Genomic DNA, 20,942 nt, shown 5'->3' with positions numbered 1-20,942 from the left:
CGTCGACACTCTCGTCTTTGAGTGGGAGACCTGAATCTCTGTCCCTTCCTGCTCACTGAGTTTGACCTAGTGACCCATCGCCAAGGGACAGAGTACGCAGAAAGACACATCGTAGCTGCATGAAGGGAGAAGTCTGCCCAACACCAGCTTGGCCAAATGCCAAGGCGGGTACCCCTGGTGATGCGAATATCGTAAACCCCTCGATATGATAGGATGAGAAGGATATTTTACCTCTGCGTATTCTTTCTGCACATGCAGGAACCCCAATGTAATCACGAAAAGAAATCCAACCATCCAAAACTAAGAGGTTCATGCTACAGAATATCTAGTAGGCATCAAATCTGCCCTGGAAAACAAGGGCAGTGTAAAAAACTATCACAAACCGGGAGAGACTAAGGAGATGTGATGATGGGATGCCGGGTGCCAGTCGGGATTAGGTTCCTGAGCACAGGAAAAAACAGCATTAATGGGAAATTGATGATTTGCAAATGAGTCCTAGTGCTGAGTGGATAGAAGTGCACCAGGGCCGCTTTCTTTGTTTGGACAAATGAATCACTGAAAGATGAGAATGACAAAGAAAACTGAAACCGGGCCAGCAGGCTGTGGGCGCTCTCTGAGCTGTCTCTGCAGCCCCTCTTCGAATCTAATCCAACTGCGCGATCAAAAGGAGTAGCGGCGTTGTCCCCGGAGTTCAGGCTTCGGCGGTCTCAGGTTGTCAGGCCCCTCCCCAGCCAGGGGACAGTGGGGCTGCTGTGTTGGTAGCAGCCTCTGATTGAGCAAGGGCAGACCAGCAAATGCTGCTCAGGTAGGGCAGGGCTTCCAAGCCCACAGGCTGTGATCCAGTCCTGCCGTGGGCCAGGCACAGCCCCTCTGTGTCTCAGTGCCCTCTGCGGTAAAATTGCTGCAATAATAACAATTGTGGGGTGGCCTTGTGGCATAGTGGGTAGAGCCGCTGCCTTGGATACCGGCATCCCATATGGGTGCTGGGTGCTCCACTTCCAATCCAGCTCCCTGCTAATGCACCTGGGAAAACAGCAGAAGCTGGCTCAAGGGCTTGGGCCCCTGAACCCACGTGGGAGACCCAGAGGAAGCAAGAGAAAAGATTGACAGCTGTCTGGCTGCTCTTGCGGTTGAGCCGGAGAGCGCAGCCAGGGTGGGGCAGGAAGTGAGACGAGATGGGGTCCCGGTCCTCGGGGGCCGCACTTGTCTCTGCGGATGCCCCCGGCAGGGACGTCACTGCCAAGTGTACCGTCTGCTGAACCAAGGCTCTTACAGCCCCTGCAGGAAAACTGAAGAGGCGCATGTGCGTGTGCCCCCAGGCACTAACCCAGGACCCGGCCAGACTGCGCGGGAGCACCAGTGGGGACAGCCAACAGTCCTGGCTGCTCCAGTTCTGATCCAGCTCTCTGCTGTGGCCTGGGAAAGCAGTAGAAGATGACCCAAGTCCTTAGGTCCCTGCACCCAGTGGGAGACCCGGAGGAAGCTCCTGGCTTCGGATTGAGGCAGCTCCGGCCGTTGCAGCCATCTGTGGAGTGAACCAGCAGAGGGAAGACATTCCTCTCTTTCTCTCTGCCTCTGCTTCTCTGTAGCTCTGCCTTTCAAATAAAGAAATAAATCTTTCTTTTTTCCTTTCTTTCTTTTTCTTTCCTTCTTTTTCTTTCTTTCTTTTTCTTTCTCTTTCTTTCTTTCTTTCTTTCTTTGACAGGCAGACTTAGACAGCGAGAGAGAGAGAGAGAGAGAGAAAGGTCTTCCTTCCATTGGTTCACTCCCCAAATGGCCACTATGGCCAGCGCTGCGCCGATCCAAAGCCAGGAGCCAGGTGCTTCCTCCTGGTCTCCTATGCGGGTGCAGGGCCCAAGCACTTGGGCCATCCTTCACTGCCTTCTCGGGCCACAGCAGAGAGCTGGACTGGAAGAAGAGCAACTGGGACTAGAACCCGGCGCCCATATGGGATGCTGGCACCACAGGCAGAGGATTATCCAAGTGAGCCACGGCACCGGCCCCAAGAAATAAATATTTAAAGAAAAAAAAAAAACTAGACAGCACCCACATGCATGAGACGCGTGGGCCGTGCAGTCCAGGCGAGATGGTGGGAGATGTGTGTGACGTTGAGCTGAGTGAGTCTACACATGAATTTTCAGACTCTTTGCAGTGAATTTTCATCCCACTCCCACTTGGGAGTTGTGGCCACAGCTGTGTGGTGACACAACGGGGCTGGGAAGGCTGACCAGGCTCCAGGATGGATTTTTTTTTTTTAACCAGAAGAGAGGACTTGGCCACATAAGTCGGATAATTTCAATCCATGGTCAACTGAACTCAGTTTCACCAAGACCTCTTTTAAAAAGTCCCTCAGCTGGGGCGGGGGCTGGCGCTGTGTTGTAGCAGTTAAAGCTGCTGCCTATGGCACCGGTATCCCGTATGGGCACCAGTTCCAGTCCTGGCCACATCACTTCTGATCCAGCTCTCTGCTGTGGCCTGGGAAAGCAGTAGAGGATGGCCCAAGTGCTTGGGCCCCTGCACCCACGTGGGAGACCGGGAAGAAGCTCTTGGCTTTAGGCCAAGCAACTCTGGCTGTTGTGGCCATTTCGGGAGTGAACCAGCAGATGGAAGATCTCTCTCTCTCTCTCTCTCTCTCTCTCTTTCTGTCTGTAACTCTGCCTTTCAAATAAATAGATAAATAAATCTTAAAGAAGAAAGGGGCTCAGGCTTGCAAATCTGGAAACAATTTGCCACCCCACCCACCTGCCTTTCAGAACCTGCACCGAAGGCCTGAACACCAGGCCCTCTCTCTAGGAAGTGTGACCTGGAGCAGCACAGCCAGAGCTCTGGGGATGGAGGCCCAGCCCAGGTTCTTGGCCTCGTCACACCCTGTGTGCCAGGGCCGAGTTCCCTAGCCTCTTCAGTCCCCATTTCCTGCTTTGGACGTTAGGGCTAAGGAAGTACCTTCCACATAGGGTTGTTTCATGACGAATGGAGACTGAAAGGCGTTCGAAGGCTGCCTGCTGTTACAAGCACAGGGCGAATGTTGGCTGGTGGTGTCGTGACCAAGAGGGGCCGTGCTGCCAGGACTCCAGGAAGAGAGTGAGACGTGGCACAGGATTTGTCCCATTGACGTCCACTGGTGGCTGGTGGCAGAATGCGGCTAGAAAGGCAGGCGGCAGGGGCTGGGGTCAACACCCCTTTTCTTTCCTGTCTGTGGTTCGCGTGCATCGTCTGACTGCTGGCTGTCCCCACTGGTGCTCCTGCAGAGTCTGGCCGGGTCCTGGGTTAGTGCCTCGGGGCACAGGCACACGCGCCTCTTCAGTTTTCCTGCAGGGGCTGTAAGAGCCTTGGTTCAGCAGACGGTACACTTGGCAGTGATGTCCCTGCCGGGGGCATCCGCAGAGACAAGTGCGGACCCCAAGGACCGGGACCCCATCTCGTCTCACTTCCTGCTCCACCCTGGCTGTGCCCTCTGGCTCAACTGCAAGAGCAGCCAGACAGCTGTCAATCTTTTCTCTTACTTCCTCTGCGTAGGAATTGGAGGCATCCCAGGAAGGCAAATGAGCCAGAGGAGGTGGTGGAGAGTATAGGCATTCCAGAAACGCAAGAGGAGGGGACAGAGAAGGCACAGGCCAGTGCCAGCTCTGGCCAACTGCCGGGAGAGGACTCCATCTCTCCTGGGACCTCGGGGCCGAGACCTCCTCTGCTTCCATGTGGCTGGGGCGAGGGGGCCCTGACTACAGGGTTTTGGTGCTGTTTAAAAATAAGAAAGCTGGGGCAGGTGTTTGGCGCTGAGATTAAGATGTGCCCGCCATACCTGCATCCCACACCAGAGAGCTGGGTTTGAGTCTCAGCTCAGCTTACTGTGAACAGGTACCCTGGACAGCAGCAGGTATCACGCACGTGATTGGAGCCTGGCTCCCCACGTGGGAGACTTGGATTGAGTTCCCAGCTCCTGGTTTTGGCCTGGCCAAAACTAGCAGATGGGGCATCCCTCTCTCTCTCTTCCTCTCTCTCTTTCTCTGTTCCCTTTTCAAATAAATTTTATTAAAAGTTTCTTTTAAATAAGAGAGCTGAGTTTAGAAAACCACGTGGAGAGGAAAAAGGAGCAAGCGGTCCCATAGCTTGTGCAACTGGGTAGATCACTTGGGACAGGGACCCATGGCAGCTGCCGCCTGATATTAGCTCCAGGAGGAGTGAGGGCAGAGGCCACGTCTAGGGAGGAAACAGCTAAGGGCTGAGGCCTAAGCTCTCCCAGCTGTGATCTAAGCTCCCAGCACCAGCAGGACAGCAGCAACTGGGAAGAGGAGGGGCCTGCCTTGCGAGTGGATAGCTGAGGACATCTTGCTGGGAGACTCAACACCCCCCGGCCACTGGGTAGCTTGGCCAGCTCCTCTGCCTCAACCCATCTGCCAGCGTAGGGAGGAACATCACAGGAGAAGTCTCAGACACGATCACTTTCTGTTTCCCAGAAAGATCCAGATTTCCGGGAGAGCCTGTTAGAATGCTGTGTCTGGCTGGGTGCGTTAGTCAGTGCTCTCGAGAGACAGGGAGCCAACAGGAGAGATGCTACAAGGAACTGACTCACACCGTGTGAGGGCCACGAAATCCCAGCACCCACCACCTGCAGGCTGGGGACCCTGGAAAGCCAGCGCTGCCGTTGGTCTGAGACTGGGGCAGAAGAACCAGAAGAAGAGAGGAAGTGTAAATCCCAGCCCGAGGGCAGAGCCCCCGGTTCTAATGCTAATTTCATCTGGAAATACCCTCATGGAGGCCTCCAGAATCAACTTGAATGTGGATATCCCACGGCCCACTCAAGTGGACATCTGACATCTGTCCCTGCCCCTCCCCGCCCCGCCACTGTCCAGCAAGAGAGAGAGCCAGAGCAGTTATCCAGGCCCGAGAGATGAATTATGTCCTCCTGAAATTCATCTGTTGCTGTCCTGACCCCCAGTGACCCCTTTTGGGGCTAAGGTCTTCGCAGATGTAATTAATTAAGTTAGGATGAGGTCATATGGAGTAGGGTGAGCCCTTAATCCCATACGCCTGATGTCTTTACAATGACATGGAAATGCACTCAGACACACACAGGGAGGAGGCCACGGGAAGATGGAGGCGGAGATCTGGGGGATGCTCCCACGACCCCAGGACGAGCAAGGCCAGCCAGCGAGCCACCAGAGCAGGCCTGCAGGGGGTCTGCTGTGGATGCTCTATCGCAGAGCCACAGCAGCCCAGGCCGAGGCGGGGTGGCTCACTGCAGGCCCACCTGTTAGCTACTGCTAATGGCCACAGGGACGGCTGATGCTTAGAGCATGGGTCTTGGTATCAGGGAAAGGCTGTTCTCTGTGTTGATCCTGCCCAGAGACTATGAGGGTGACAGCACTGAACAGTTTGCAAGGTGCTTCTACACACATTGCCACACTTCCTTGTCATCAGTCTGTGATGGACAGATGGTTCCGCCTCTGCTTGGGGCAGGCAGCAAGGCACCAGGTCTCAGAGATCGCGTACCTTTCCAGAAAACCTGGTCTGCAGAGAAGCGTTGCCACACTTTAGGAAAGTGTGCACTCGAATGTATTAAGTCACTTGTATTCCGTAAAGGACTTTCTTCGTTCGTTCACCCACAGTCAGCACCGAGAGCCCCCAGGAGCCAGACGATGGGCCAGGTGCTTGCCTGTCCCACAAGTATACAGGAGCTCGGTTACCCAGAACACCACGCCCCTTTCTGTTCTCAGCTGTGCTGGCTGCTGCATATTTGGTGAAAAATGCCCTCCAAGAAGTACTCTCTTGACTTACCAGTGGCCTGCGCAAGGACAGAGACAGGTGGGTCCTGGCCGTGCTGCTGTTTCCCATGCAGTGACCACAGCCCAGGAGTAACACGAACTTGGGAGTTCAGCACAGGGAAGCCCACCATGGGTGAGCAGGAGGGCCCTTGTTGTAACAGCGGCAGCCAGTGAGTTCGCTCAGCTCTGGATTTGCTTGGTCCGGGGAAGGCGAATTTGTTGCCTATTCCTTGGGGCCAGCCCCCAGGGAATCACAGGGAGTCTTTGGGGGTGAGGTTTTCTGTACGATGGTGTTTGTGAGTTTGGGGGTGACAGCAGCAGAAAGAGAAGGGACATGCCCAAGGTGGCGGCAAGCCAGTGTGTGAACCCATGCCTGCGCTCACCTGGACTCCAGGGCGTGGCATTTCGTCCAGGTGCACTCAGGTGTGTTGGGTTAAACTGCAACTCCGTATCAGATCTCAGGTGCAGGAGTGAAATTGGGGTGTTAGCAGCTCCAGTTAATTATTCCATTGTTGGGGAAGATGGACTTTCCCCTGCTCTCATTAGTGGACTTGAGGCTAGGGCTGGGATTCAGATCCTCCCCAGGCCAGGTCCAGGGTCCTTCTACACAGGGACCTGCCATCTCTGCCTTCCTACTTGATGGCTTGGACTTCAACAAGGTGGAAGCAGTGCCATCAGGAGTCTTCTCTGGATAGAAAAAGAGCAAGAAGACCACCTGGGCACCACTGCTCCATCAACCTCCAGCTGTGCTGGCCTCGGGTCACCACCGGATTTCAGCTGACAGTGGTGAGTTCCACGGGGCCAGAGAATAACCAAGTTCAAAATCACACACAACCTGGGCTAGCATTGTGGTGCAGTGGGTTAAGCTGCCATCTTCGTGACTGGCAGTCCATATAAGAACACTGGTTCTAGTCCCAGCTGCTCCACTTCTAATCCAGCTCCCTGCTAATGAGCCTAGGAAAGCAGTGGAAGATGGCCCAAGTACTTAGACTCCTGCCATGCATGTGGGGAACCCACATGGAGTTCCTGGTGTCAGCCTGGCTCAGCCCCAACTGTTGTGGTCACTTGGAGAGTGGACCAGATCATGGAAGTTCTCTCTCTCTCTCTCTGTGTTCTCCCTCTCTCTCACTCTGCCTTTCAAATAAACAGAATAAATCTTTTATGAAATCATGTAGCACATGGTGTCATGTGCGGTTTATCCCTGGATTAGTCTTGTCAGCTGTCCACTTCGGCAATGTGTTGGCTGATGTGAATGTTCACCAAGTCCCAGAACAGGATCCCTCTCCCTCCCAAATCATATGGAAAAGTCCTTGGACTTCTGACCTGAGAGGACTTCAACATATTCATGGAAAATGGAATTAAAAGAGAGGTTTATTTTGATGCAAAAAATATCTGAAATCCTTGCATACAACAGGTCTTCAAAAAGTTCCTGCGATGCACATATAAGAAAAAGCTACTCATGAATTTCAAAATCTTCTGTAGCAGAATAAACTTAGCTTTCATTCCACTTCCTAGAAATGTTTTGAAGTCCCCTTTATACGTGTTTGTCATTTGGCATTGTCCCACGGGGCAGACAGGCACCCAGACAACCAGCCTGGGGCTGACCCAGACTCACAGCCAGAGTCCACAGTGGCTGGACTGTGTGGTCGAGGGTAGTCATACAACTCCTCTGGACCCCAGGGTTCTCCGCATACTGGCCATTGTGATCCTTGTCATACTGGTTGTTGGCAGGAACAAGTGAGCATTCATCTGGTGGGTAGGTGCCCGTGAGCGGGGCTGCAGCCTCTGCCTGTCGCACGCCAGCTGACTTGGCTGCAGCAGGGATAAGGCCTGGCAGCTCCCGCCAAGAGCCCTCCTGCGAGTCAAAGGTTTGTTGTCATTTTCCCAAACTGCACAACGTGGAGACAGCTGTCCTGTTGGAACTTGGGTGCCTGGGCCCTGGGAGAAGTAGGTGAAAGGTCCTGGCAGGACACAGGCAGATCTGTCTCAAGTCCTGGCTGGTGTCGCTTGTAGGGGAAGACTGGTGAGCGCAGGGAAGCATGTGGGCGGGGTGGGAGCGATTTTCAGCGACAGAAAGAAAGACAGAAGCCCCAGCGTGGGTCGCCTGCCTGCCTGGATACGCGCTGGAAATGCTCACCTAGAAATACGGTTCTCGATTCCCATTCAAGCTTCAATCGCCTTGGGAGCAGCAACCCCAGATGCTAATGCCAGTCACGTTTCAACAGTTGGATCAAGACTGTGAACCGGGGTTAGGGACTGGGGAGGAGGGAAGAGAGGGAGGGAAAGGGAGGGTATGGAATTCAGACCAAGGAGAGGATTGTGCAATTACAAAGGGTTAGTCTGGGGCTAGGGGATTGTGTATCATCTGAAAATGGCCAAGCTCCCTGGACCGGGTGGATCCAACAATTTGGAGCTGATTAAATGTATTTTGATATCTTGCTGTGGATAACTAACAGGCTACTTGCCAAGGTATGTTTTTATCCATTTTGAAGAGATACCAATTCATTTCTTTTCTTTTTTTTTTTTTTTAAGATTGATTTATTTATTTGAAAGGCAGAGTTACACAGAGAGAGGAGAGGCAGAGAGAGAGAGAGAGAGAGAGGTCTTCCATCTGATGGTTCACTCCCCAGATGGCTGCAATGGCTGGAGCTGTGCCAATCTGAAGCCAGGTGCCAGGAGCTTCTTCCAGGTCTCCTACACGTGTGCAGGGGCCAAGGACTTGGGCCATCTTCTACTGCTTTCCCAGGCCATAGCAGAGAGCTAGATTGGAAGTGGAGCAGCCGGGACTTGAACTGGCGCCTATATGGGATGCCGTCCCTTCAGGCCAGGGCGTTAACCCACTGCGCCGCAGCGCTGGCCCAACATCAATTCATTCCTTTTCCACCAAAGGATCTGTTTATTTAGTTGGTATTGACCTTTTGGAAAGTGTGATAACGTTACTGATTCACATCAGCACATGTTCTGAAGTGTCTGCAAACGCTTCCTTTCCGGTATCCTCACCAGGCCTCTGCTGTTTCCTGGCTCTGCTGCCTCGAAGGCTGCTCCATGGATAACATACACCCCACAACTCTCTTTAGTCTTATAAAGCATCTACATTGTACGAAGGTGCTAATCCTAACGCCAATGAGAATCTTTCATTAGCTGACTCTATAATTCATTTTCCTTGCACAGTTTTAGATCTCAATCTCCTCGGCCTATTTTGACAGTCCATGTGCAGGGGGAGAAGATACGAGAATCGGGATCCTGGGCACTGGGGGTCATCGGGTGGTCTGGGGTCCCTGCCCTTGGCTAGCAGCCTGAATCCATCCAAATGACTGCCTCTCTCCCAGCCTTGGTTCACTCAGGTGTGCAATGAGGGGAGGATTGTGAAGCAGTGGTGCCTACAGTGGGCAGGAGGCAGGAGGCCCTGTGCAGGAGCGGGCCAGGACCAGCGGGGACTGTGGCCAACTGGAGAGGTCTAAGGGGCCTGAGGGACGGGGTTCCTGGGACTCAATTCTACTGAAGCTTCTCTCCACCCCCTTCCCATTCACAAATCTGGATTTTTTTTTTTTAAGAATCATTATTTACACACGTTGGCAACTAATTTAGATCTTTAAGAGCTGCTGCAGGCCAATCAAGGCTCTCACTGCGTGCTGACAGCTTGTCCTCTCCAAGCAGAAAGATGGAGAACATCCCTCTGGGCTCACGGGCAGGGGTTCTTCAGATGATGTGGGCTCACAGTGACAAGGGCGACTCTGATGCTCTTTCCAGTCTTCACGCTTCAGAGGTTGCAAGGCCAGGGAATGGAGCTGAAGACTCACCCATGCTACTCATCAGAGGGGCCCACAGAGGTTGAAGAACAAGAGTATGGTATCCCACACGCATGCCGGAGCCACTGGGCAGGAGTCATTCACACAAGCACGCGTCCACGCATCCATTCGGCTGTGGGTCTAGCAGCTGTGGATCTACCACCTGTCTGCCAGCCAGCAGGTGTTTGAGTCCCCGCTGTGTGCACTGGGCACAGGTGGAGCCTGCGGTGGCAGCAGCCAGGGGCAAGGTCAGGGCTGGCTGTCCCCAGGTGACCAAGGGGCTCATTCAGCTGTTCATTTACCAACAGGCTGTGAACTCTGGCTCCTGTGACCTTTGATTCCGACAAAGCTGATTCTGGATAAATTTTGAAAATTGTGAAATCAGGGAAGTTCTGAATATTTACATTCCGCCCCAGAAGACATGCGTGTGCGAGGAGCCATCTATAACCAGTCACCGCTTCCCACCAGGAAGTCTTGCTCCGGTTCAGGGGTTGTAGCGCTGTCTCCGCACTGACGCTGCCTGCCTGGCATTGAAGCAACGGGGCGAGACTCTGGAAAGGCGGAGAGGAAACGCCTTCTTGTTTCTAAAACGCGCTGGAGTCAGACACAGAGACTTCCTAATTTTTCATCAATTAGTCGTGAGCGTGGGTCTTACGCACAGTCTACGAAGAGAGGTCGGAAACACCAGAGGAGAGAGAGAGTCAGGTCCCCGCTCTTGGGTCTCATCAAGGCTCCCCATTTTTATCGAGAGAGCAGTGCAAGACAGGAGGTGTGTGCAGCCAGCGAGCGCGGGCAGGGACTAAAAGCTTGTGGAAGCCTCCTGAGCAGAGGAGCCCGAATCCCCGGGCAGCTGTAGTTAGTGCCTCTCTTGTCGGTAGACCGCACGCTGGAGTGATCCTGGCCGTGCTGCCCCCGTGCCTGCAGGCGCAGTCTTCCCCAGGCGGTTACAGTTCCCACTGCCAGTTCTGGAGCCCAACGTCTGTGTGAGCTTGGGCCGGTTACTTACTGTCTCTGTGCCTCAGCTTCCTCACGGTTAAAAACTACAGATGAGCATACCAACCTTGTAGCCTTACCGTGAGGAATAAAGGAGACCATGTGTGGTAAAGGGATGATGGTGGCCTGGCAATCAATCAGCATAGCTTCATTGTTTCATGGAAAAAGAGGATTACTGATACTCCTACACCTGTGCCACCCAATGCAATGCCCACCTGTGGCCACTGAGGGCTTGCAATGTGGCTACAATGAGTGGAGAACTACTGTGAAATTCATAGTGGATTTTGAAGGTTGAGCATTTTAAAAACCAACTATTACTGATATATCAATATGATAATATTATGGATGTATTAGGCTAAATAAAATATATTATTGAAATATATTAAATATTTAAATTAGTATAACTGTATTAAATAATTGTTACAAACTAACCTATTTTTTATACAGAGATCATCATACTTCTTTTTTTAGTGATTTATTTATTTGTTTGAAAGGCAGAGTGATCTTCCGTCTTCTGGTTCCCTCCCCAAATGAAGCAGACAAAGAGGCCTAGGATGGATGGGGAGCAGAGGAGGCCAGGCAGACACAGCGGCGGGGGCAGAGGGAGGGTGATCACTCTCCGATGTGCCTGGCCCGGGCCAAGGCTGCCACATATTCTCTTACTCACCTGTGCCGCTCCTTCTCAGCAGAAGTTGGTTTTTATTTTATTTTATAATTATTTAAACATTTTTAGATTTGTTTTAATGTGTGATTGCTTAGTACCATGTACTTCTCTAAAGTTTAGCATTTTCTTCTTGGTTGATGCACCATAATCGTATGTATTTATGTGGTGCAGCACGATGCTCTGATACAAGTAATGTCTCATCAGGGTAATGATCATTAGGTAACCGGCCTTCGGCACCAACCACTTCTCCACGAGGAGAATACTACTTTGGTTTTCAGGACAGTCTTTGAAGTGAGCCACGCTCCTCTTGTCAGGACTTTCATGCATCAACTAAAAAGCACGCTCAGGCTAGAACGTCATGCTGGGGCCCGGATCTCAGGGAGCAGAGCCCGCAGCACCTGCTCCTTGCACTCCAGGGACACACGGGGCGAGCAGGAGGGAAGCTGAGCACAAAGGATTCTGCAGCGGTTGGGCCTGGAGGAGGCAGCGGGAGCGGAGCCTCCTGGGGCAGGAGGGATGGCTCATGCTTGGTGAGACTCGGCTTGGTCAGACGCCAAGTGAAACACCAGGAAATGCGCTCACTACTTCTGGTGCTCATCCGGCATCGCGTGTATGTGCCTGCGGCCGTCACTACCATGGGGATGGAGGTGGGGCTGTCCTTGGCTATGTCTGTGTCACCACCAGCCTGGTAGGCAGCGGGACGGGTGAGACACACAACAGACACCAGGCACGGGAGATGGTGATGGGACAGTGCAGAGGACTGTGCATACATATGCAGCTAACAACAGAGCTTCAAATACAGGAGGGACTGGTACAAGGGAAGGGGAAACAGGCAGATCCACAGTCGGTTGGAAACCTCACTATGTTTTATTTTCCTCTGCAGCACCGGAAGACTAGAATATAATTCATCTTCTCTCGCCTTCTTGAAAAATTGGAAGACTAATAGTTTCCTGCCCTTAAGAGAAGGAAATCAACTTTTTTTTCCATTGATGATTATTCTGACTTAGAAACTAATGGGCCATGGAGAATGGCTGTAAAAGCAAAAGAGGCAGGAGAGAGTACCTTGGGGCACAAACAGGGGGAGGGACCCCGAGGAGCAGACGTCAAAGATGGGAGTGGACGGGAGTCTCACAGAATTGCACACGGCTCAGGCAGAGTTCAGGGGACAGTGAGGCCTCACCTGGGTACATGGTGCCCGGGGGAGGTGGATCTCCTGGCACTGAGAGCCTCAGCCCTTCTGAAGCTTTCCCTAGTACCACTAGTGAATGGATGCCACTGGGCCCAAAGGCAGGGTGTGAGCTGTGACACCAGGTGTGAATGGTGAGAACAGGTGTGAACTGTGACACCAGGTGAGAACGGTGAGAACAGGGGTGAACAGTGACAACAGGTGTGAATTGTGCGGTGACAACAGGTGTGAATTGTGCAGTGACACCAGGTATGAATGGTGAGAACAGGTGTGAACAGTGACAACAGGTATGAATTGTGTGGTGACAACAGGTGTGAACATGACAACAGGTGTGAATTGTGTGGTGACACCAGGTGTGAACGGTGACAACAGGTGTCTAGGCAGTTATTAACAGTCACAAAAACAGTTTGAAAATGAAAGGAAGGGCCTCCAGGTGTCTTGGTGCAGCCCGACTCCAGAACTCATTAAATCTTTTGGAAAGTGTGGGGAGAGAGACGGTGATAGTGAGACTGGATCATCAGCTTGGTTCATGGAAGTTTAGAGTTGAGTTAATTTATTTCTTCCTCCCTATACGTACAACAGTATGACTTTTATCTTTATCTTGTTCTCCTCATCCCCTCCCTCCTCCCTCTCCCTCTCTTCTTTTTTTTTCTCCCCCCTCCCCATTATCACTCTTTCTTTCTTCTCTCTCCTTAGGAGTCGACTGGACTTCCGGTGTGGTGCTGATGGGAGTGGTGAAGAAGCTAGCTTTGTCTTGTGTTGGATCTAGAGGGACGATCTTCATTCTTCCACCATAAAAATGACCATTCCTATTGGGCGTTTGTACATGCCCTTTACCAGGGTAAGGCAATTCCTGTTGCTCGCAGTCAGCTGAGAGTTGTTACCGTGAGTGGATGCTGAATTTTGTCAAATGTGTATTCTGCATCTATTCAGCTAACCACATGGTCTTCTTCTTGAGGCTGTTAATACTGTGGAACACATTGATCGATTTTCAATTTGTGAACCAACCAAGAATTCCTGGAATAAACCTCTGTTGCTCGTGGTATATTATCCTTTTTTTTTTTTTTTTTTTTTTGACAGGCAGAGTGGACAGTGAGAGAGAGAGAGACAGAGAGAAAGGTCTTCCTTTGCCGTTGGTTCACCCTCCAACGGCCGCCACGGCCAGCGCGCTGTGGCCGGCACACCGCACTGATCCAATGGCAGGAGCCAGGTGCTTATCCTGGTCTCCCATGGGGTGCAGGGCCCAAGCACTTGGGCCATCCTCCACTGCACTCCCTGGCCACAGCAGAGAGCTGGCCTGGAAGAGGGGCAACTGGGACAGAATCCGGTGCCCTGACCGGGGCTAGAACCTGGTGGCCGGCGCCGCAAGGCGGAGGATTAGCCTAGTGAGCCACGGCACTGGCATATCCTTTTTATATATTGACAGATTCTATTTGTTGGTATTTTGTTACATCTATGGTACTATGTAGACCCCTATTCTGCAGGGGATACAAGCTAAGATCCCCAACGGATGCTTGAAACCATAGTTAGGGTAGTTCAGAACCATAGTTAGGGTAGTTCAGAACCCCAGCTATACCACATATTTTTCATATATATAAGTACATCCATACCCACAAGAGGTTTAATTGGTAAGTTAGACACCATAAAAGGTAGCCAATAATAAAATAGAATAACTATAACAATGAACTATAGCGAAAGCCATGTGTGTGTGGTCTCTATAAACCAACCTTATTGTCCTTTCACACTTTACAGCCATGGTTAAGTAAGGGTGACTTGCACACAAGCGCTGTGGTACCACAACAGCTGAACTGGCAAGCAACGTGACCGAGTGGCTAGTGGGCAGGCACATGTACAGCAGGGGAGAAGCCAGACGAAGGGACGGATCGTGGCCTGGCTGTGACACAGGGGAAGGTGCGGGATTTCCTCATGCTGCTTAGTGCCATGTGCAAGTTCAAATGTGCTTGTTCTCTATTTCTGGAATTTTTCAGTGACTGTTCTCAGACTGTGGTTAGCCGCGCAAGTAACTGAAACTGAGTTAGCAAAACCACAGATAAGGGGGATTACCGTATTTGCATCTGGGTTCCTGACGGAAAATGGTCTATGTTGCTTTTCTTACAATATCTTTTGTGTTGGCATTACAGTAATGCTGACCCCATAAAATGAATTGGGAAGAGACCCTACCTCTTCTCTTTTCTGGACAAGATTGTGCAAAATTGAGTGACTTTGGGTGATGCGTGTCTCCAAGGAATTCCTCCATTGTATTGATGGCTGACATCAAGGAAATAAAGTTGAGCGCAGAATTCCTGTTTAAGCTTCTAACAACACTGGTGTCCGGCGTGATGTCGCCTCTTCATTTGTGGTTCTGGGCTTTGGTGTCTTCTCGCTCTCAGTTTCCCTGCTCAGTCTCGTGGCAGTTTTATTAATTTTGCCAAAGGAACAGATTTGGTTTCACTGTGTTCCTCTCTCGCTTCTGTTTTCGTTTTCATTGTTTCTGCTGGCATCGTCACCGTTTCCTTCTTTCACTCCATCTGTGGCTATTTTGTGCTTCTCTTCCAGTTCCTTAACATGGAGTTCAGATGAGGGAGTTCAGGTCTATGTATTTTCTAGTTTATGCATTTAATTTTTATAAACTTTCCTGTAAGTCCTGTTTTAGCTGTGCGCTGCATTTTGATATTACAATTTCACTTTTATTCCATTCAAACTATACGTTTGATTTGCATGGACATTTTCTATTTGACTCATGGGTTATTGAAAAATACACTTTTTACTGCGAAGGTTTTGAGGGTTTTCCCTATAACTTCTGTTACTGATGTCTAATTTAATTCTGCTATTGTCTGAGAACATATTTTTCAGAGTTCCTAGTATTTTTTGATTTGTTGGACAGTATTTGATGGCCCAGAATAAGACCTGTCTTGGTGAAAGCGCCCCATCCACTTGGAACCATTACGCATTCTGCCGATCTTGATGGAACGGTGTAGAGAAGTCGCTGGGTCAGCATGGTTGGCAGTGGTATTCAGGCCTTTTGTATTCTTATGTACGTGCTGTCTTCTTGTTCTATCAGTTTTTTGCTTCATGTTTTGTAGATATGCTGTCATTCCATATAATCTTAGAAGTGTATCTTTTCTCTGCAGACTTGGCCCATGTATTATCCTTGGGCCTCTGCACCCACGTGGGAGACCCAGAAGAAACTCCTGGCTCCTGACTTCGGATTGGCTCAGCTCTGGCCATTGTGGCCATCGGGGAGTGAGCCAACGGATGGAAGACCACTCTCTCTGTCTCTATCTCTCTCTGTAATTCTGTCTTTAAAATAAATAAAATAAATCTTTTCTTAAATATGTGGCTACTCTAGACATACACAGCATGCATCTTTAAGTAATCAAGGAGTATCTTCAAATAACACACTGCCTCGGGCACAGCGTAGGGACCTCACAACAGTGTACGCACGCCCCCATCCTCTGCTTGTGTCGTCAGAGCACTGGACTGATACACACAGTAAGCAAAACAGACTGACACTATTTTCGCTTTGAATGTGCCTTTACCTCTTAGAGTAATAAAGCTTTTTTTTTTAAAGAAAGAACTTTATTTTGCCATCATTTTCCCATTTCTATTATACTACACTTCTTTGTGTTAATACAGGTTCCAATTTGGTGTCATATTCTTGTGCCTGAAGGACTTCTTCTAAAATTCCTTGTGCTGGAGACCTGCTGACAATGGATTCTCTCAGTGATTGTTTGAAAAAGTCTATTTCTCTTCCATTTTTCAAAAAGATGTATTTATATGTTTGAAAGGCAGAGCAAAATAAAGAAGGAGAGGCAGAGAGAGAGACAGACAGAAATCTTCCATCTACTAGTCAACACCCCAAAGTGGGCCAGATCTGGGCCAGGGTGAAGCCAAGGATCAGGGTCTACCTGGGTCTTGCACATGGGTGCAGGGGCCCAAATGTCTGAGCCGTGCTCCACTGCTTTTCTGGGTGCATTAGCAGGGAGCCGGATGAGAAGCAGAGCAACCGGGTCTTGAACCAGTGCTGGTGGGATGCTGGCATTGCAAGCAGGGGCTTGACCTGCTGTGCCACAGCGCTGCCCCCCCCCACCCCTATCTTTCATTTTTTTGAAGCTATCATCACTAGGTATAGATTTCTGGGTTGATAGTTTCGTTTTTCTTTCAGCGTTTGAAAGCTGTCAATTACTTGAGCTATTACTGCTGTCTCTTGGGGTCTGCATTAGCAGGAAGCTGGAGTCAAAAGCTGGAGTGGAGTGTGGAACTCAGGAGCTCCAGTGCAGGATTCAGGCTGCTTAACCTTCATCTTAACAGTTGGCTAAAAGCCAGCATTTATCAGGTGTTCTCTGAGCCTTGTAGATCTGTAGCTTGGTATCAGTAATTCTAGAAAATTCTCAGCCATTATTTCTTCAAATATTTCTTCCACCCTACTCTCTTTTTGGTTTTTGTACTCTTAATTACGTGCACGTCAGAATATTTGACATTGTCCCACGGTTCGTGTATGTTTGGTTTTCTCTTTGTGTTTCAGTTTGAGCAATTTCTATAGACCTTCTGTAAGTCCATCAATGCCTTCTTTCACTGTGTCAAGTCTGCTCGTGAGCCCATTGGACATATTCTTTAATTCTGTTACTGTGTTTTCATTTCTAGCATTTCCTTTGGTTTCTCTCTTACGATTTCTGTGTTCTTGCTGAAAGGACCCTACATCTTGCACATTGCTCGTATTTCTAGCCATGGTTGTTTTCTGTTCCCTAGCAAACAGTCCAACACCTGCATGTATCTGATCCTGTGGGTTCCAGTGTGTACTGCTGACAGCTGAGTCTGGGTCTGACACGTGGTTCTGGGCCTGCAATGTTCTCCCGCCTCTCCCTCAGGGTAGAGTGTTCTTTCTCTCCCCTTACGCCAGATCCCAAGGTTGTTTTCTTCTAAGATTTATTTGAAAGTCAGAGTTACACAGGGAGAGGGAGAGGGAGAGGGAGAGGGAGAGGGAGAGGGAGAGGGAGAGGGAGAGGGAGAGGGAGAGGGAGAGGGAGAGGGAGAGGGAGAGGGAGAGGGAGAGGGAGAGAGATATCTTTCATCTACTGGTTCACTTCCAAAATGGCCACAACAGCCAAAGCCTGGAGGCAGGAGTTTCATCCAGGTCTTCCATGTGGGTAGCAGGGACCAAGCACTTGGGCCATCTGCTGCTGCTCTCCCAGGCACATTAGCAGGGAGCTGGGTTGGAAGTGGAGCGCATATGAGACGCTGCCCTTGCATGAAGCTTTATCCGCTACACCACAGCACCAGGCCCCCAAGGGTTTCAGCATGACTCTAATGGCTATGGTGTTGTCATCCTTTCTCTAGAGGTGACAGATTTTTATGGCAGAGGGGGGTGGGGAAGACATCTGGGTGGGGTTTTGTGTCCCTCCTGCAGTCATGGCGGTCCCCTTCCCTCAAGGCTGGATCATGAGGTGCTTTCTCAGTGCACCCAAAGCCTGGGATGGGGTGAAAACCCACCTTTGTCCTTTGCAGCCCCTTGGCAGCCCCAGGCCGGGTAAGGCTGGCTGAGCCATCTGGTTAAGCACCGCGGTGCCATCTCTGGTCACAGCTGCATCCGCTGGAGGCAGGTGGCGCCCCCAGCTCCCCTGCATCCCCACCTCTCCCGGCAGGAGCGTCTCTTGGATTTCAGGCTACGTGGTCTCCCGGCAGCCTCAGCTGTCTGATGGGGCCTCTGAAAGTGAAGATTTGACGTCTTCCCACCTTTTCTGCTGTTGCAAAGGCAGAAATAATATTCACTGCTTCTGGAGCAGAAACCGGGCGTTAACTCAAAGGAGAACAAGCAGACCCTGTGCTCGCCTGCACTGAGCTGGTGACCAGTTCCAGAGCACATCCTGTTTGGTCCTCACGCTCCTCCCACTGACAGGTGCAGTTCCTAGGAGATGAAGCAAGGGGTGGGGCTTCCCTTTTCCTCCTGCCTGGTTGTGTAGGAGCAGCCAAGGAGTGAGTGGGAGGTGCGGAGAGACCTGTGGTGGAGGCAGGCTGCCTTCTGTCCACAACCTGTGCCCGGGCCTGCGTTTAAGAGCTGAGCTGAAGTAGTGTTGGAGGTTAGGGTGAGGACAAGGGTCTGGCCCGGCCTGGGTGGGCTGAGGCTTTAGCCAGCAGGTTTTATCCTCGGACCCAGCAGAGAGCAGACCTCAGAGGGAAACCAGCACTAAAGGCTGGAGAGAGACACAGACGCTCCCTGGGGAGTCCTTCCCTGCCTACCCCCTGGAGCGGGAGCAGGAGCGGGAGCGGGAGCAGGAGCGGGAGCGGGAGCCGGGAGTCCTCACAGCCTGAGGATGTGGCCCATCCCAGGGCAAGGATGGAGTTCACCCTCGGGGGAATCTAGGCCTTGGCCCCTTATTGCGGGGGCCTTCGGGGTGGGGACGGGGCGTAGCATGGGAAAAGCCCCAATGAAGATGGGCCAGGGCCACCAACCTGAGCTTTCTGCTTGCACCCACCTTCCACAGAGCCACTCCCCACCCCACTACTGGGAGGCAGCAGGTGGGGCTGGGATAGCTATTCCTATACACATACACACACGCGCGTGCACACACGCACACATACACTGTCTTTGTGACTTCCTCGTGAAGGGTTCAATTATATGGCCCTCTACTCATTCATTGGCTTATTTATTCATTCCATAAACATTCATTACTGCCATGCCTGGCACCTGGTAACAAAGGGGAATGCAAGCAGCTCTGTGCCCCTTGCACATGTACGGGCCCCAGTGTGGGAAGGGGCAGGGGGCAGTTTTCTGGAACTCCACTGGGGTTAGCTGGGAGGGTGGCCAGGCACCTGCTCCCTGCTGGGGGCATGGACAAGGCTCACCTGTCCTACGCTGACAGCTAAGATCCTGGGTGGGCGTTAGGTGTGGCAGCTAAGCGGCTGCTTGGGATGCCCACACGCTGTGAGTGCCTGGGTTCAAGTTCCAGCTTCACTCCGAATTCCAGCTTTTTGCTCATGCACACCCTGGGAGGCAGCAGGTGGTGGCTCAAGTACTTGGGTCCCCGTTACCCACATGGGTGGGTTTCTTGGCTCTTGGTTTCTTCCTGGCTCTGGGGAGTGAATCTCTAGGGAAGATCTCTGTCTGTCTGTCTCTGCCTTTCAAATAAATGAAAATATAAACATTTTAGGGGGGGCGCGGTGCTGTGGCGCAGCGGATTAATGCCGTGGCCTGAAGCGCTGGCATACCATATGGGCACCGGTTCTAGTCCTGGCTGCTCCACTTCCTATCCAGCTCTCTGCTATGGCCTGGGAAAGCAGTAGAAGATGACCCAAGTCCTTGGGCCCCTGCACCCACGTGGGAGACCTGGAAGAAGCCCCTGGCTCCTTGCTTCAGATCAGCTCAGCTCCAGCTGTTGCGGCCAACTGGAGAGTGAACCATCGGATGGAAGACCTCTCTCTCTCTCTGCCTCTCCTCTCTCTGTGTAACTCTGCCTTTCAAATAAATAAATAAATCTTTTTTTAAAAAAAAAAAAGGAAAGAAAATATAAACATTTTAGAAACAACCACAGATCCTCACTGAGCTGTTTTACATGCCGCCTACTCCCGTCCTGGCCTGCTGTTTCTCCTCCCACCCATAGGGGGCGCTCTGCCCGACCCCTTGCTTCCCAGGCTGGCCTTGCTCTTGCAGGCTCTGAGCCTTCCATGTTCCCCTCTTTCCATCTGCACCACCGTGCCCTCCCAGGCCCAGCTTAAATGCCGCCTCCTCCAGAAAGCCTTCTCTGAATCCCCCACTGGAACCCCCCAGGCTGGCATCTGGGTTTGTGCCTCTTTTTCACACTTAACCTCCTTTGCTCTTACTTCGCTGGAGGCTGCTAGATGAATATCAAAGTGAAAAAAACCTGATTTCCACAAGCCAACAATAGGCTTGCTTCCTCTTCCACACGGGGCAAAAAGCAACCTGGCCTGATGCACCACCTTCTTCATTCCGTATTTCTTTTTTCCATTAAAAAGTCATTGGAGAGGCAGAGAGAAAGACAGAGAGAGCTCCCATCCTCTGGTTCACTCCCCAGACACTCACAACGACGGAGGGGCTGAAGTCAGGAGCCTGGAACTCAGTTCAGGTCCCGGCACCACTGTCTCCCGGGGTCTGATTAGCCGGAAGCTGGGGTCAGCAGCCAAAGCCAGGGCCGTGGTGTGGGTCCTGGTCATCCCAGCTGGCGTCTTAACAAACGGATCAGATGCCTACCTCGTTCCATATTTCTTGTGGGTGGTTCAAGGAAAAAATATTTTTGTGTTACAATTTGCAAAATTTGTGGAGAATACATTTATAATGAAAAACAACCGCGCATACATTTCAATTTTTTTCTTTTGCACAAAATGAACTCACCTTCGAATTCCGTTCTCCACAATCTGTGAAGTCCAGTTCTGTCCATCTGCAGAGCGCCTCAGCCAGCCGGGCCGACGGGAGCCCCACGTGGCTGCTGGCTGCTTCCAGATCTTTTTTGGCACTTCCAAATCTTTTTTGGCATAACAACAGTGGCCGCCAGCCTGCACCTCCCACAGTCTAGGGAGAGAGTGAGTGAAAAGTC

At 51.3% G+C, this 20,942-nt stretch overlaps 1 long non-coding RNA gene across 1 annotated transcript; it reads left to right on the top strand.

The window, feature by feature from the left end:
• The first annotated feature begins 7,835 nt into the window (after positions 1–7,835).
• On the top strand, positions 7,836–15,926 carry LOC103349339 (uncharacterized). The gene is made up of 4 exons (XR_011379332.1): positions 7,836–8,231; positions 13,090–13,234; positions 15,278–15,427; positions 15,525–15,926. It is a non-coding gene; the product is annotated as an uncharacterized lncRNA (long non-coding RNA).
• The last annotated feature ends 5,016 nt before the right edge of the window (positions 15,927–20,942 follow it).

The sequence above is a fragment of the Oryctolagus cuniculus genome, chromosome 10 (genome assembly GCF_964237555.1).
Source record: "Oryctolagus cuniculus chromosome 10, mOryCun1.1, whole genome shotgun sequence".
In the NCBI taxonomy this organism is placed as follows: Eukaryota; Metazoa; Chordata; class Mammalia; order Lagomorpha; family Leporidae; genus Oryctolagus; species Oryctolagus cuniculus.
The sequence above is the reverse complement of the archived record's forward strand: the minus strand, read 5'-3'. Positions and strand labels throughout refer to the sequence as shown.